We start from the raw sequence: 13,731 nt of genomic DNA on the forward strand, positions 1-13,731 counted from the left end.
ACAATCTTTTTGATATCTATTACAGTTTTTCTAAAATCACAGGTAGACGTTCAGATACGGCTTGAGATTTTCAGAAAAAAATCACAAAAGTTATAATGGGGAAAGATAGGAGCGGTGACTCTCCCTTGCTCAATTTCTGGCATTGTCCCGAGAGAACCGTAGGTCCGATTGAAATGAGACGCACGCTGGCTTACAGCGTACGACTATACCTTCGTTTTGAGCTATAATTCATGAATGTACTCCAAACGTTGTGGTCGTATGGTTCATTTCTTTGAGAATATTTAAATTTTAAAAAATGCTTCCCACCACTCTAAACTGAAAATTTCGCACTCTAACTTTTGACCTTCACATTTTCTGGAAAAAACTCTTTCCAACACCCAGACCATTTAGAGTACCAAAACAAATCATATCTCAAAAAGTAGGAATTTTTGTCAGCTCTTCAGAATGGGTTTCATTTTGTCCTTAAGTGTTGCATTTAGGGCTGCAACTAACGATTATTTTCATAATCGATTAATCTGTCGATTATTTTTTCGATTAATCGATTAATCGGTTTGTTATTGTTTAGCTATTTAACCTATACAAGTGATGGATGCATTTCAGTTAAGAACAAAAAAACATAAGAGAATTGTGCAGTTGACTGCAATCTATTTTATTGCACATGAACACAGTCAGCAGTATAAAATGAGCTAAACAGTGCAAAATATCAGTCCAGAATAATTTTTAGCATTAGCTGGAAGCCTGCTCCTTCCACCATGGATAGTGGCCTCATGTCTTTTACCAGCATGTTTAGAATAGAGTTTGTAAGTGGTATGAATTGCTGGGGGGTGAGTGTCTTCTTCCCCATGTAGTTGTCCATCGTTGCTTGTTTTTTTCTGCATAAGAAACACAAATAGACTGAAATAAGTACACATATAAAATAAAGCAGCACACACACTACAACACTAAATCAATATTATATTATTTGAATTAATTAACAATATACAGTGATCATTTATTTTGAGGGTTACGTTCTACAAAATAGCCCGCAACAGGAGATATTCAGAAAAAAAGTAAAACATTTTTACTATTAAAAAGCTCTAAGTAAGAAGCTCATGAGGTTTTTACTTTGAGTCGGGAGTGTTTAAATTAGCCAGAGAAATGTGAAAAATGTTTATTTTGTGTAATACTGTTTAAGAAACATGATAAAAATGTGTTGTGAGGCGTTTTACAGCGTTAGATAGTAAAACAGCCTTTTAATAGTAAAAAAATGACTTTTTCTGAATTTCTCCTGCATTTAAAAATTGAAAGTGTACAACTATGCCGCGTTATATTCACCTGGACACAGCTTGTCTGTATATTTTTCTCCGCGGAGTTGTCCTTTTTTGAATGAGGAACATAGTTATGGGTTTGTGCCGTTTTTCTCTTAACGAGAACATTCTTATAAACAGACGTGCTAAATTTGGCAAGCGCATGATACACAACACGGAGGAGATTCACGATTGCATCTAGTCAATCAGAAGTAGAACACCGCAGACTGACGCGGCAAAAAAACATGTTTAACATCCACTATAACGAACTCAGCTAAAACACTAAGTCCAGCTTGTTTATTTTCTGTTACTTACCGGGCTGGCTCTTCCAAATGACGGCTCACTTGACCGCGGTGCTCTTCCTCTGCTGCATCAGCCCCCACATGCTTTCGTCTCAAATGTGCTCCCATACTCGTGAGGTTTTTGTCCGGGGTTTCTCTTCAGTTTTGTCGCTTCTATTTTTCTTCCGTATTTCCTCTTGTTCCGCCATCTCTCACAGCAAGATGGGCGTCAGTAACGTGATACGTCATGAAAACCGAGGGCACCCATTGGCTCATTTCTTCTTCTACGGCTCCACTGGTAGATCAGTGGCTCATTACTGCCACACACTGGCGGCAAATTTAACAGCTTGTAACCGATGTCAGATTGTGGTAAAAAATAGACTTTATGCGGTAAAATATGATTATTAAACAACTAATCGATGACTAAAAAAGTTGTTAACTATTTTAATAATCGATTATAATCGATTAAATCGATTAGTTGTTTCAGCTCTAGTTGCATTTCTTTCTCTACAAGCCTCAGAAGGAGGAGAGACCCTGATTCTGTCTCATTGTACTCTGTTAAAGGAACAGAGATTTCCTACTCCGATCGGCTTCAGACAGCTAAAATGTTCTCGTCATAGGTTCTAGACAATTCATGGTAGGCATATAAAAATTCACACAGATGACCATCATAGCCTTCTGCCACTCACGCTTTTTGAATTGTTCCAATAGGTGCCGCGTTTTTGAATGGCGATGAGACGTGTCAGAGGTCTGAAATGACATCTGAGCAGCTGAGCTCTGTTAAATGCATGATTTATGAAATCTTGAAACAAAAATTTCCACCGACCACATCTTTTATAGTACACTAATGATTTTCTCAAATTTAGTAGGGTTTTTTGTCAGCTTCAAATTGATGTCTTCAGTTTTGCTGTTGGTATTAAATTTTTTGTGCTATAAGCCCCAAAAGGAGGACTGTGCCAGCTTCCCTCCATTTAAACCCCTTTAAAAAAAGGCACCTGTGGCCGACAGACAGCAGAAATGTTCTCCTCATATCTTCTAGAACATTTGTGTTAGGCACACGAGACTTCACACACATGACCACCAAAGCCTTCTGCCGCCTACGCTTTTTGAATTTTTCAAATCGGTGCAGTACCTTTCGAATGGTGATGAGAAGTTTGACAGGTCCAATTTCACTTCTGAAGGACAGATTTAAAGGCTTCTCTCATTAACAGGCAATGTTGCCAACTGTTTTTGACTGAAAGTAGCTGAAGTTCCCCCCAAAAGTTGCTAGATGTCGCCAGGTGATGTCACGTGCTAATTTACATATTGATGACATCATCACGCCACATTGGCGTTCATTTTCCCCATAGCATCTAAAAGATATACTAAAAGGGAAGAAATAACAAAAACTATGTTATGTGTTAAAGTTATTAATTAGTATGATTAAAATGGCCCAAATTGCTTTGATATGTACAATAAATTCCAAAACTACCAATAAAGTGGCACATATGGTGTGGTGGTCCAAACAGTTCTGTTGTAGGATATAACTCAGACCTCCTGCTCTCCTCATTCTCAGACATTTTCCTAAAAAGCTGTTTTTTTTACACCTCATAGTTTCTCAACTTCTCTGTTGTGTATTCTCTCCATCGTTATTGTAACGGCGCACCGAGCAACAGGGAGCGGGTGTCTCATAGTATAACCATTCCTGTGTCACTGAAGGAAATTCAGATGAGCCACGTGAGCTGTGTGTGTAAACGGGATGGTAGTTGAAACTCCCGTTGACTTTATTTGCCAAATGCAGGAAAAACCAAAGTGTCTGACGGCTGCAGAACCAGAGATTGCAGGTTGACGCCTACGCCATCTCTAGTAGAAGCGTGAGCCATGCAGCAGCAGCAGACGTACATCGGCGGTCTCCAGCTCTGCAGCTGTACCTGCGAATCGGCCCGATTATTGTTATTGAACTTCTGTGCTAGTCATGGATTGTCCATAATGAACATCATGTTCAGACATAAAGGAGTCCATATGTGCTTTTCCACAGCTCGATGATCAAATTTGTTGTCGTGTCATCTAATCTGCGGCCTCGTGTCTTGGACACTCGAGTGAAGAGAGGGGAGTAGCTGTCATTTACCAGAGAGGGGTGGAGTTCAGTTTACCAGTCGATCTGCGTTCCTACCCTCATCCATGGTCATGAGGTTTCGATAGTAACCAAAAGAACGAGATCGCAGATTAGAGGCCGACCAATATGGGTTTTTTAAGACCGATACAGATTTTTAAAGAATTTAGTTGCCAATGGCCGATATCTAAAGCCGATTATTAAGGCCGATATATAAATATATATGTTTTGGCAGCACATTGATTGTGAAAGACAACTGAACACTCACTGTGTGCAATATAAATTAAATAAGTCTCTTAATATTTATCGAACTTCAAATATAAACCAAACTCAAAACTATAGATACCAGACACTTGCTGTTGGATGACGCATATGTGTATTTAAAACGGCTGCCACGCATTACTTGTGTTGATTTGAAGTGTTTTTTGTGCACGTCCCCTGAAATTAATGCGACACGTCCGAACGCTGCAATATACGACTAACCAGTAGGCGGAGTCGGCAAAACGAGCAAGACACACTCAGCATGGTGACTCCGTCTCTGGTTTAGAGGTCTTTCACACCATCTTCGATACCGCTGCTTTCTCTTTTTCTATCGCGAACTCAGAATTAACCAGTTACAGATCTCTTCTATTGAGTCATCTGTATAGTCTAGTGCGCCCCCTCATGGAACACCCCAGTACTACGTGCAGTGCTGTGCCGTGTAGCAGCAAGTATGTGAACAAAGATGCAGCCTGCTGCCTGCACCAACGCAAAGTCAAAAAGCTAGTATATCATGGCCCTTGGGCTCCCTATATGTGAACATCTCGTCTCTGATAGACCAACAGCAACACAATTCTTCTGCTGGCTTAAAAAAGTGACGTTGATGTTTTATCTCCAAATATAACACAAGCCTGAACGTGTTTTGCCATGTTGTGTAGCTGCTATTGCTAATGGTTAGCAATCCGTCATCCCGCTCTCTGCCACCATTGTTTATTTCAGAGATTTCCAACATTAAGACTCAGTGTGAAGAATGCTGCTGCCTCTTGATGAACTCAGACTCTGTTCTGTTCATTTCACCAGTTCGCTAGATATAATCAGCCTTTCATGAAACGGGGGCTCTGCCAGGCGCAGATTATTATTGAGCCCAGTAATAGCTCCTCAGTTTATGTGTTGGCTTTAATTAAGTAAACACAGCCCTGTTTAAGCATAGAAACGGCTTCATTTGTTTGGGCATTTAGTGCCAGTCGACACATGCCTTCACTCCTCAGTGTAGCCATTTGTTTACATGTTCAAAATGCAAATCAGCATTCAGCACCATGATGAGACCAGTAATCTGCCGTGGGAGAGGAAAACTGAATTACAGAACATACATTTGATGTACAAGAGCAACAGATCTGCATACTATCTATATATATCTGTACCCCAGTCAGAGCTCAGAGGTCTAGCACATACACCATCGCTATGTGCTTCAAATATCTCTCTGTTTTGCCACAGGAAATTCACAATAAAGCCCAAGTACAACAAAAGATCAGGTTCTATTTTGTGAGTTTGAGTGCTGAGGCTGAATATCATACTTAACAAAGTAAATAGAAACACCGTCCGGTCACCTTTATTGTGCTGCAGATGGAAAACAGGGTTCCAGTAGTCCAACAGAGAGGACACAACTGATAAATAAATGTTTGAAGTTGTTTTGATATCCGTGATTTTTCTGTATTTCTAAGATAACAACACTGCTGATTTGCTCAATGATTCCTGCACAACTCCGATACATACGGTAACCTTAGCAACTGAAGAAGAAAGGATGTTTGAGCAAGAATGACCATGAAATGGTGGCTATCTGATGAAGGAAGTGCTAATCTTGGAAGATCCTGACATGCTAGCTGGATCAGTGAAGTACATGTACCACAGAAAAGTTTGAATGATTAAACAGGTCACCTATTTGTGGCTCATAAATCCCTCTCGTCGTGTAGGAATAGAATCATAAGTGGACCAGTCTCAGCAACTACAAGGACCAAAAAAACCGTCACCCTATTCACACACTGATGCAGACAGTTTAGTAAATGCTTGGCCCAATAAACACATTTCTGCTCTAATTGTGTTTTGAAATGACAAATCCAAGTAGCTGCCTGGGATGGCTGGTGATATATTTTTTTGGGTGGGGTGCTTTTTCCAAGTCAGTTTTCAGATACGCTAACTATATCACCACTAGGGGATGCCAAATTACCTTTCTTATGCGTCACACAACTTAAACCCAATTCACCCGGTACCGGGTCCACAAGCACTTCCAGCACCAAAAAACATGCTTAAAGCCATGCTGTGGAACTTTTTCATATTTGTAAATCATGGTCTTGAGCCAGTATGTGCTAAAATGACCCTTTGCAAGGTTAATACAATGTCACTCACCACCCCCTGTGGCCAGAATACCGCATTTGCAACTTCAGACTGGCGGGCCACCACCTGCTGGACTTAGAAAAAAATTCAGCTGACATACCTGGCGCTGCAGTAGGTTCCAGCACGTTTTCTGCATGTTTTAGATTATGAACACAGCTGATTTATGTAATTTAGTGATGAATCACTCCTGTAGACACTAATGAAGGCTGGAGAGACATTTTAGCTGTTAGATTAAGGTAATAAAAAGACGAAAGCGCAGCAAGGAGTTACGTTTTGCTATCGGTTTGACCAAAGACCATTAATAACGGATACTAGGGGGTGCTAAAAGCAAGCAAAACTGTCAAGTAAGCCTTTAATATTCACCAATATATGCAGACTGCACACGTACTTAACGGGAAGAGGCTCGTCTAAATGATCGAATCCACGTTTTCTACCTCAACAACATCCATTGCCAACAATAAGCTGCTAAATGAAAAAGCAGTAAAAAAAAAGACGCTAAATATAGAGATAAACACACAGCAACAACAGTGCAACACAATTCTATTCACAGAATCATTTAAATTAAAGCACAGACTCTCCTCTCCATTACTCTACCGTCAAAACTCAAGTAACTCAGCAGCTAAATAAAGTAAGCTAATTTCATGAAGCCAAAAGCATTAATTCAGTCTTACCTTTGCTGGCTTTTGTAATCCTATGTCCCAACGTCACACTGAGCTGACTCCTGACTGTTTTGGGCTGGTTTATACGGTGCCCGTCTGGTGACATTGAGGGAAAAAAAAAAGTTACTCATGGCCACGAGATAATGCGTGGGAACGAGTTGTTAACTCGTGGCCACAAGTTATTTTTTTTCCCCTTAGTGTCACCAGACAGGCACCGTAGTTTAAACCTGCTGGAGAGTGCTTACACATTCCACCATTTTCTGGTTTACGGTGTTTTCCTGTGATTGGTTAACATGAACGCCAGCCAAAAAAAAACCCAACAACAAGCGATTGTAATGGTTCAGAGTTCATGGTGAACATCCTGATCTGAGACTCTGGTCTTCTGCACATGCTTTGATCACAAACCTCTGCGACCAAAGGCTGTCCTATTTGTACTGGAGGGGGATCCAGTTATAGCGTAGGTCTATGGTGAAGATCGCTGCGGCCGAAAGGAACAGGAAATGTCACAAATGTCACAAGACATTTTTATCGTTGTAAAAGTGTTAGAGAACCTTTTTAAACTACACTTAAATGCAGATTAAACCGCACTCATGGTGTGTATGATGTATAGATTACATTTTCATGTTTTCTTTTATATTTTGTGTTTCCTGTCTACTTCTTCCTCTTCCTGTGAGACTGGTGGGGCGGCGCCCCCGTGGACGAGCTGCCACTTGTAGCTGCTTCACTTGAGGACTCTTTCTCTGGTCTGGTAGTGCTTCTTTGCTGTGCTTATGTTCCACAGGCCCACATTTATCATTGCCTCTACTGCCTACGTTCTAACTGAAGTTGATGAAATGACTGCTTTTGGAAAATGAACTTGATCAGATGTTCCTGCGCTGTGATAAACCTGAATCAGCTACAACTCCGTTCCATCACACGCTGCCTTGTATGTCACATCACCTATCTGCATCCACCAGCTTGAACCCTTTTCTTCAATCAGCTAAACGCGCGTCAGCCCCGCTAATCCCTTTGGAGCGACTGTGGAAGGCCCCCCCCCCCCCCCCCCCCCCCCGCAAAAGAGGGTGGTCATGTTAGTCACGTGTACTGGGCGCCGAGTGCCGGCCGGAAGGAAAGCCGGCTGGACGGACGCGGAGACCATGGAGCTTTTGGCCGTGCGAGCGGACGAACAGATTAAGCTTGGTTTATGCTTGACACATTCACCTTCCGCTTGGTTATGCGGCTCGCGGATGGAACGCGCTTCACAACTTGCAGCGTTTATGGTTCATGCGGCTTGTCTCTGCGGTGAGCCAATATTCTCCCAAACTGTAGGGGGCAGCATGGAGCTCTACAGCATGCATCCAACACTACACCATAGTAGAAGTAAAAATTACTGTTGTTCACAACATGGCATTCCAGCGACTTTCCCGTCTTGGTTTGAGAGGTGCCAGATGGCAGTATATTCTAGCTTCAGCTTTGCTACTATAAATGCCAAAATCCTCCCCAGGGAGCTGCGGCAAATCCCGTTTTGAAAACGCTATGGTCCTGTAAAAACAGCTAGAGAGACAGACAGAGACGAACATCGGTTTCATGGCCCTAGGAATCCACAATTGTGCTAATTGTTGGAGGATTAAACAGAACAGAGGAGTGGAGGAATGGTTCAGTGGGACAGAGGGAGTGAATTAGGGTCTGGATAAGGGCTGAAAGATCACAACATGCCCTACAAGTTAAAAATTGTACGTCACTTTGGATAAAAGCGTCTGCCAAATAAATAAACACAATAAACATAAACATGAACTCCACTGTGCGTCTTCTTTCTGCAGCAGAGCTGAAATGCTGCAGAGGCTGAGTCGGGATTAAGTTAGAGAAATTTGGCTCTGAGTAGCTTTTATCTGGAGTGTATTTTCTTCCTGCATGGTGACATAAACAGCCAAAGACATCCTTTTAAAAGTGTTTATTGCCTCCTGAGGCTGTTTGTGCTTTAAAATTAATCCTTGTTACGCTGGGAGTCACTCATAGTAAACAACAGTATCAAGACTCGTCATCTCGTCGAGCCATTCTGACACTTGTTTAAATACTAAACATGGCCGCACTTGTCCACGTAGAACACGCCGGCCATCAGGCGCCATTAAACGCAAGATCAAACTTTATTCTCATCACTCGGCTGTAAAACGCAGCCCAGCTTCGCACTGCTGTACTCAGGATGCTCTTCAGAAGATCCCCATGGTTGTCAATATTACCTTTTTATCTGTGCTTTAATCCAAGAAGCTGCTGATCCTCTGACTGTTGAGCCTTTATAAATCAACTTCAGATATGATGCAACCTTTTATTATTTAGAGGTCTTTACTAACTCAGGGGTCATCATTTATGAAAGGGAGGATTCAGAATGTAGAAGTGGGTTTCTGTGGAAAGGAACCGCTTATTGTTAGCTTGTCACAGTTTGGGGAATTTATTCGGACAAGATTGATAAGCTAACGGGTAGTCGCAGTGGAGCCAGTTGCTTCACATGTAACGGTATTTAAAATCTTTTACATACTCTTATTTTTGTGGAAATCTCAGAGGTTTTACACCATGATCAGAGAAAGAAACCACGGAGCTGAGTGAAGGCACTGAACCGTTTTTCTGGTTGATTCTCACAAAAACTCAAGGAAAGATTCTGAAATGATCCATCTGTGATTTAAGAAGCTGCAAGTCTGATTCTGACAGAGGTAAAAAATACAAAGGATCTCTTTACCATTACCGATTTCATGTGAATTTATCCGTCAACCTTTATCTTCAATCAAGCGTCGAGTCAAGAAACAACCTTTGCTGCAATGATTTAATTTAAAGGAATTTCTTTTGTCTGATTTTATTTAGTTGAAAGTTGCCATCTCCAAGTCCCATCGGGTTTCTGTTTCCAGCCAACCCACCTGCAACTTTCTTTGTCTGTGGTCGTGTTTCAGGAGGCTGCAGTCTTTGGCCTAGTCCACACGTAGCCGGGTTTTTTAAAAAACGAATATCCGCCCCTCCAAAAACTTGCATCCACACCACCGCGTTTTAAAACAAAACTCTGTCCTCACGTACCCGGATAAATACGTTGTTAAGGACATGCCAGACCTGTAGGTGGCAGTACTTCCCCAGTTCTTAACCTCGTCCTTCGTCTGTGGTCTTCCGCAAGGAGCAGTAATTCCGCTTGCAAAAACAAACAAGCAAAAAGCGCTTGGACAATTGATAAAGCGAGCGCAGCTCTGAGGCATCCATGCTGTCAGCTAGTGTAAACACAGGTCGCACACGTGATGTCAGCATTTTTGTGTCGTGGAAAGTGACGTTGCGGACCTTAAAACTCCGGTTTTGTCCGTCCACACGCAGACACCCAAAACGGAGAAAACGCAGATCTTCACTTTGGCCGGAGTTTTTAAAAAGATCCGTTTTCGTGTGGATGACAGGCCAAAACATAGAAAAATATCTACGTTTTGGCAGATCCCTGGCTACGTGTGGACAGGGCCTTTGTTCTTGGATTTATGTTCTGTTTCACACTGAAAATGAAAAGAGCACATTTTCTTTAATCTGCCTTCATCTGGCTTCAAACCGTTTCTGTTTGGGTCGTACACAACCCTGCTGTTTGTGGGTTTTTACTCTGTAGAAGAGTCTGTGGGATGATGATGCATTAAAGTGGCAACAGTGACCAAGATCAACAGCTTTACTGCCTCAAAAATGACTTTTCCCGTTCATCAGAAAACATTTTTGTCACAGGTTTTCCCTATTGAGTCCTCAAGGGGATATTGTTTATCATCACACAGCTTGTTAGGAAGTAAAGATTAAAGGTCACAATCAAGAGCCCACCTATATCTTCTGAGCGGTGCTCGGACCTCCGACCTTAGTAACTCAGAGCCAGCTGCTGCTGAGCCAAGTGTTGCATCTGTTAATCATTTTGTTGCCTTTCTGTTGGTGGAGAGCCAACAGGAAGCCAAGCGGCCCAGCCAGAGGAAGTCTCTCATGCAGAGGACCGTGCAGCTCACACTTAGTGGAAATAAAACAAACGATCATAGAAACATTCAAAGAGCGAGGTGAGGATTTAAGACAAAGTGGTTTGTTGTGCCAGCTGCTGCACACGTCTGCTAACAAACCTGACAGCCAATCCTACACTTTTAATGCTCCATGAAAATAAATATCTTTAGGCTCATCTCTGGGGGTTAAAGTGAAAAACACAGACTCGTTCACCATATTTACCAGAAATGCCCTGGTGTTGTCTTTTTAGCGCAGCTGTGGGGTTCAAGGTTCACAGATCTCCAGCATCCCACTATTGTTTCCAGAGGTTTTCCTCCTCCTGTCCTCTAAGGACAAAAGTGTCCACTAAGCTTTCACCGCCCATAAATGTGTTTGACTAATTACATTCTGCAGCAGGTGTAGGCATCTGAAGGAGCAGGACCCTCGTGATGACGGAGTGGAAATGAGACGTGGCTGTCATGAAACGTCATAATTAGGCTGCTGGGCAGAAAATGAACAAACATCTGTGAGTGGCTGAAGATAATGGATGATCTAAAACTCAGTTTTCAGTCACAGATACCTTTAATCTGGATAATTTTATACTAAGATAAACACTAATGAAATCCTGGTGGATTATGTCTCTTTTACTTTTACTTTTGCATGTAGAAGCCTTAAATTTAGCCATGCAGTTCCTTTTTATCATTGGGGTGAAGGTATTAAACCGAATACTCTAAAAGTGTCATTGTGTGAAAATGTGTGAGGTGACATTATAGTGCTTATTCTTGAGCATACATGGGGATTATCTTTTTATTTACATCTGTATCATGGTAGTGCTGCCATGTTTGTTTGAATTCCTCTGAAAAGACTCTTGATTCTTAGCTATTTGTCTCTAATCATCTGTTTAAATGTATAGTTTAAAGTGAGATTTGCTTTAAACAGTTTATATCCTAATTGGTGCAGAGTTTATTGGGAGACTGGGCAGTTTTGGCTTGCTTGTGGCACCACCTAGTGTCCGTTTGTAGAACAGAAAGCAAAACTTGTCTCCTCGCTGTGCACTCCCCAGCTTTCATTAGTGTCTACAGGAGAGATTCATCACTAAATTAAACAAATCAGCTGTGTTCATGATCTAAAATATGCAGGCCGTGCTGCAAACAGACTGCAGGACCAGGTATGTCAGCTCAACATGTCAGCCTGGCAACTCTGAAGTTGCAAGTGTAATATTCTGGCCACAGGGGATGATAGGGGCTGGGTGGCCTTTCATTAACCATGCAAAGGGTAATTTTAGCACATACTGGCTCAAGAAAATGGTTTAAAAATATGAAAAAGTTGCAAAGTATCCATTTAATTCTGACCAAACTGATGAACCAGTGGTTTGTCTACGCAGGGAGAAGACCAACGTGCATAGGTGCCATCTTTAGTGACTACCAAAAAAAAAAGTCATAGACGTTCATGCAAATGTTATGTTATAAACCTGACCAATGCTTTTCTGCATGATGTAGCTATTTACAAAGAATTTCATAGTTATTTTCTGTGCTAGCAGCAGTTAGCTGTAGCATTCCAGTGCAGCCTGGTGTAATTCTAACTGAAATCTTAGGACATTTACATTACATTAAAAGACATTTACAGGAACCACGATGCAATATCTTGGAAATGGAGTTTTAACAAAGGCAGAAACCCACTGGTTATGACCCTTCCGTGACTAGCCGTTAGCTCATCAGTCCTGTCAGTAATAATCTCTGTGATACAAACAGAGAATGTTTACAGATTATAATTATGTTATACTGCGTTGGTGCCCTAGAGATGATATAAGGATGTTTTTTGCTTTGACAGATCATTAACACATTAATATTCTTCATGATCTACTATTGTCTCATCAACCACAGCTAATTAGGATATTATTGTAATTAAGCTCAGCAGTTGTTCAGAGGGCCTGTGTGAAATCTAGACTTCTAATCAGACCGTGAAGTTCAAAAGGCCAAATTTATCCTCTGTTCAGCTCGTTTGTTAGATTAAGACTGTTTCTGCTGCTCTACCGTACATCCAGTCATCATCATGTCACAACATCTCTTTGTGCTTCCATTTAGGAAAACAGAAAAGCACAACACGGTCCAGCAACAACAATCCGAAACAATAAAGGTTTAAAGGTTTGTGCTAGAGGAGTTGTGGAAGGATGAACAGATCATCCCAGCTGAACCTGAGGAGTGACTTTGCCCATCACTTGTGTAAAAGGATCACTAGGAGCTTTGTTTAGAACACAGATCTTTTAATTCCTCTACCAGTTTCCTTTTGGGTCGTGTTTCCCCGTACCAGGGGGAAAAATGAACAGTGTCCTCATGTTATTATATGGCATCAATTTTACCTTTTCACAATGTTCTTCCACCTCAGAGAGGAAATCCTCTACATACAGAACCTCTGTGTGTGTGTGTGTGTGTGTGTGTGTGTGTGTGTGTGGGGGGGGGGGGGTTCTGTGTATAAACCACAACGAATGGAGCTCCTATAAGAGCTGGGGGACAAATCTCCCCCCTGCTCGGGGTTTCTCAGGAAGAAGAGCACGCTTCTGGTGTACATGACCTATTTCTTCAAGCTTTTCAAAGGCGTGGGTGGAGGTGGTGATTGGAGGCCCTTCTTTTGTCATAAAGAGGCTGGCAGGGTCAGTGGTTAGCCACAGACTGAAGCACGCCGTTTAGAGCCGAGTCTGGCCAGCGCAACCTCACATCACATCAGGACCGTCTCCTCCAGCGGTCTGAGCTGCACACGAGGGCTTGGCTGACCAAGTTACAGCAGCATGGACTAACGTTCACACACACACACATACACACACATGTGGTTTTTATCGTTCAGTTAGAGCTTGGTCTGCCACTGGCGTGTCGTGGCCAGAATCCCTCCTGTTCTTGTTTTTGAAGGGTTATTATGACTTGCAGTGACTCGTGTTGCAACAGAAGGATGTTGAAACACTGCGACTTTCTTCAGGAAGTTCATGTTGCTGATGTGTCCGACTGTTACCATGCATACCTTTTAAAGACAAAGTGCAGGACTGTCTCGTTTAGTTGGACAGCGTGAGCTTTAGCAGACGGCAGTTATAATAGAAAATTAGAAACCAG

The 13,731-nt window shown here is 42.0% G+C and overlaps 1 protein-coding gene and 1 long non-coding RNA gene across 4 annotated transcripts in view; one reads left to right on the top strand and one right to left on the bottom strand.

Moving 5' to 3' along the window:
- Positions 1-13,731, top strand: part of srgap3 (SLIT-ROBO Rho GTPase activating protein 3) — an 88,720-nt gene that overhangs the window by 15,258 nt on the left and 59,731 nt on the right. The window lies entirely within an intron of this gene.
- On the bottom strand, positions 632-1,775 carry LOC139068851 (uncharacterized). Its single transcript, XR_011520105.1, has 2 exons — positions 1,602-1,775; positions 632-872 (listed from the first exon to the last, which is right to left on the bottom strand). It is a non-coding gene; the product is annotated as an uncharacterized lncRNA (long non-coding RNA).

The sequence above is a fragment of the Nothobranchius furzeri genome, chromosome 3 (assembly GCF_043380555.1).
Source record: "Nothobranchius furzeri strain GRZ-AD chromosome 3, NfurGRZ-RIMD1, whole genome shotgun sequence".
Lineage (NCBI taxonomy): Eukaryota > Metazoa > Chordata > Actinopteri > Cyprinodontiformes > Nothobranchiidae > Nothobranchius > Nothobranchius furzeri.